Here is a 3,888-nt window from a genome sequence, read left to right as displayed (position 1 = left end):
TAAGTCATAATTTCATGTGTCTTGTCATGCACTTCACATAGTTAGGCGACTAGACAACACTTTCGTTGACTCGGGATTAACTGATTATGATGTTTGTTTGACTAAGTATGATCTCCGGATATACATAGTGCTTATAGACATCACATTAGGAGTCGAACATCGATTATACTTTGAAACATTAGATTAGACTACACATAGTCGTAGATTTATCATTATGGATTCCCGGACTTCGACACCTCTCTCACTTATTTGTCTCCCGACTCTTGTTCCCCGACTCTTGTTCCTCCGAACTCGTCTCTCGAATCTCTCTCGCCCGTTTACTGTTATCGTTTAATTAGTTTATTTATTTTCTTTATTGCTTATTCAATCATAACCCCTCATTTATCCTTGTTTCTCTCCTTTTTAGTCTAAGTTAGCTTTTAATATCTAGACCGAGGGATAAGACCCTTCGATGTGCCCAACGATCGCAGGTACGTCTGAAGGACCCCGATACCAGAGGTGATAAAAGCAATAGTCACGGAGATGGTTGATATTAAGAGTCTTGGACCTGATTAATCCCTAAGGTCAGGAGAACAACATAATGTGGACTCAGAATGCATTCGTACCGAACAGATATACTAGATAATATAGTTATAACCCATGAGCTCATTCATTTTATGCATTAGTCTACAGGCTGTTGCACTGAGTGGTCCATTGTTAGACCTCATCGTGTCATGTGTGACTACAGACAGGTTTAACATTCAGATCAAGCTCGGGTATTCATGGGGAGTTTCACGCCTCGAGAGGTCTCAGGGAAGGCTGCCCACTTTCACCCTACCTATTTATCCTCACCTCCCAATCGCTTTCTCTTTTGATTCATCACTATGAGAGTCATTGTTTGTTTACAGGTTACAAGGTAAATAAAAAAAACCCCTATATCTGACATCTACTTTTTGCAGATGATCTAATCATATCTGGGGAGGTTTCTCAAAATAATTTAACTGGTATACTACAAATAATGACTCAGTGTGCAGGACAAGCGGTAAATTTTGATAAGTCATCCATCTTCTTTGGAACAGGGGTCCCTCGAGCTACGAGAATTCAATTCACTTCTTGCCTCCAGGCACCTGCTATGTCAGAACAGGCAAAGTAGTTAGGAGCTCTTCTTTTGAAACCGGGTAATCGCATTGAAACATACAACTGGTTAATTGATAAGTTTAATAAATCTCTGGCGAGATGGAAACAAAACCTAGCCTCCCAGGCAGGGCAAACAGTCCTAATCAAATCAATTCTCGGTTCCTATTGTACATACCCATTCAGTTATGAATTGGTTCGTAAGACTGTGACAAATAAATTAGAGAGAGAAAAAAGAAGTTTCTGGTGGGAGTGAGATTCAGAGGATCATAAGATGCATTTCATACCATGGGAGATTATTAGAAGTGCAAATAAGCATGGCGGTTTGGGTATCTAAACTCTATCTGAAGTTAATGAATCATTAATCGGTAAAATGACATGGAGAATTTTGACAGAGCCGAATGATATATGGGTACAAAATGTACGAGCAAAATATATTTGTAATGATGATTTTTGGACTACAAACATTAGGGCAAGGAGGTCACCTTTTTTACGATCCATCATCCATACTAGAGAGGTAATGAAAGACCATATTCTCTGGCAGATACGTAATGGTAAGGATATCTCTATTACTCAGACCCTTGGTTACCTGAAATGCATAATTATAGGCCAAATCTGATTAGAAACACTTATCTATTCATATGAATAAGGTTTCAGATATTTTTCATATTGATTCTACCTTATGGAATCAAAGCATATTAAGTCAGTATTTTGATCAAAACACAATAGCAGCCATTAACAACTTATTTGTTCCTCATACTAGGGATAGACTAATTTGGCGTGACTCGTTGTAGGAGTATCTTTAACTACTTTTCCTTGGTCTAAACTTTGGAAAAAACATCAAATGGATCCAAAGATTCAACTCTTTATTTGGCGATTAGTTCATCATTGGTTAGAAAAACTATCCAACATTGGTTCTCATATACCTCATATAAATCAGTGTTGTATTCTTTGTGATTTACAAGGAATTGAAACACATCAACACTATCCAGTAATCAATATTCAACATATTCTAAATAAAGGAGATGAAGCTAATGGGTGTTGGTATAGATACACTTATCGTGCAAGAAATATCTGACCACAGAAGAAAGACCCCAACTTACCGAAACATCTTAGTAAGAGTTGATTTGGTAGTGAAAGATACTGTGGACTCGAACTTGCGTGCGTAGAATTCCATGGCACAATTGTTAGACACCCCATTACAAAAAAGTAAAAGCAAAGTAGTGTAGTGTAGTGTTTAAATTTAAGTCGCATTTTAACCTTTCCTAAATTGATCATGAAAATCCTACCCTCTGCAAATCATCAAACTGACCTTGGTGGTAGCTCGTCCGAAACCAGATTAGTCCTCATTTTAGAGACAAAGTCTGCAGCCATATTATTTTGCTCCATACACATGTTGCAAAGTAGGTTGCACAGTGGAAGAAGTGAAATCAGCTACATGACAGGCTTCACTTCACCTTCGGATGGGGAACTAATTATAAACAGATCTCAGAGGTTCACTATTTACTTGACTCTTAGCGGGTCTGTTTGAATGTGTTGTCCTGAAAGAGGAGGACTGAATGATTGTCCGTTCATCGGATAGGTATCCCATAAAAAGTTCTTCCGAGGAATGAATGAAATTCCTTAATTAATTAGCTCTTTCCAAATGAAACAAACAAAAACAATTTGGCAATTCCTTATGTAAAGACACCTCCAGCAGACCCCAGCATATGGTAATCTAGCTTGACTAGGAGTAAGAGCATCTATTGGTAGTGTTTTCCCAATGACAGTCACAACTTCAGCTAGACCTTATCCATCTTCATCCCAAAAATACATTTGTACAATTTTCATATTCACCTAAATAGGAATAGACTGAAAATTACTTACCTTCTTGTCAATGTTCCTCCTCCATGGCCTCATGATGAAAACTCTATTCCTATTTAGGTGTCCTCCAAGTTAGTTCGAATTATATACATAGAGTGCCCAAGAATTGTAATTGAAATCTCACCTTCCAGTTTCATAGCCGAAGCATTCTTGACCACCTGATATGGCAATTTCCCCCTACGAAATATCCAAGCAGCAACTTGTCAAATTTCTTCATCTTCGCTGGCTCAGTATAGTTGTTAGGTGTTTTACCAACATTTTTCTTCATGAAGAGAAGAATAATTCATTCCTCATCAGAATTTTTCCCCTTCAATGTATCTCATCTGGTTATCCAACCTCCATTAGAGTAGGACCTTTCATGTACTGAAGAAAACAACACGAAACTCTATTTGGAATGAGGGAGTTACCAACCCTTAAAATCTACTCCATTTGTTGTTGCCGCCAAAAAAAAAAAGCCATGAACCCTAAAAACGCCTAAAAATCGTTTCTTCCCTCTCTTAACAAGGTTGGACAGACTCGAACGGTCGTATAATAAGAGGCCTGCGGGAAGGAAAAAAATGTGAGGGAAAATTTTACGGCAGAGAGAGTCGAACCCGCGTCATTGTATTAGAGGAAGGGGAAACCTGCCAACTGAGCTAGCGCCCAAGCTGTGACAGAGTACATGTGAGTAATTTTTATAAATGCTAACAAACATATGAACTGGACGGTCAGTGACATGAAGGCAGTGGGGAAGGGATTTTAGGTGAGATTTAGAGGACACTTTAAACAGGCATAACTTTGTAATCCACCGTCGGATCGTCGCGATTTTTTTTTTGTCGGAAAGAGTGGGAGTCGGGGAAGAGAATAAACTGCCGGAGGCGGTTTAGCACGGTCGGATTTTCCAGAAAATGTTGTTTTCTATCTCATCCGTCA

At 38.7% G+C, this 3,888-nt stretch overlaps 1 long non-coding RNA gene across 1 annotated transcript; it reads right to left on the bottom strand.

Moving 5' to 3' along the window:
- Window positions 1–820: 820 nt before the first annotated feature.
- On the bottom strand, window positions 821–3,478 carry LOC147547380 (uncharacterized). Its single transcript, XR_015237815.1, has 5 exons — window positions 3,101–3,478; window positions 2,976–3,028; window positions 2,426–2,584; window positions 1,599–1,702; window positions 821–1,106 (listed from the first exon to the last, which is right to left on the bottom strand). It is a non-coding gene; the product is annotated as an uncharacterized LOC147547380 (long non-coding RNA).
- Window positions 3,479–3,888: the final 410 nt, after the last annotated feature.

Source organism: Eschscholzia californica, unplaced genomic scaffold, assembly GCF_041429995.1.
Source record: "Eschscholzia californica isolate CP2 unplaced genomic scaffold, dmEscCali1.0.p SCAF_3, whole genome shotgun sequence".
Lineage (NCBI taxonomy): Eukaryota > Viridiplantae > Streptophyta > Magnoliopsida > Ranunculales > Papaveraceae > Eschscholzia > Eschscholzia californica.
Note: the sequence above shows the minus strand (reverse complement) of the source record. Positions and strands in the feature narration are given on the sequence as shown.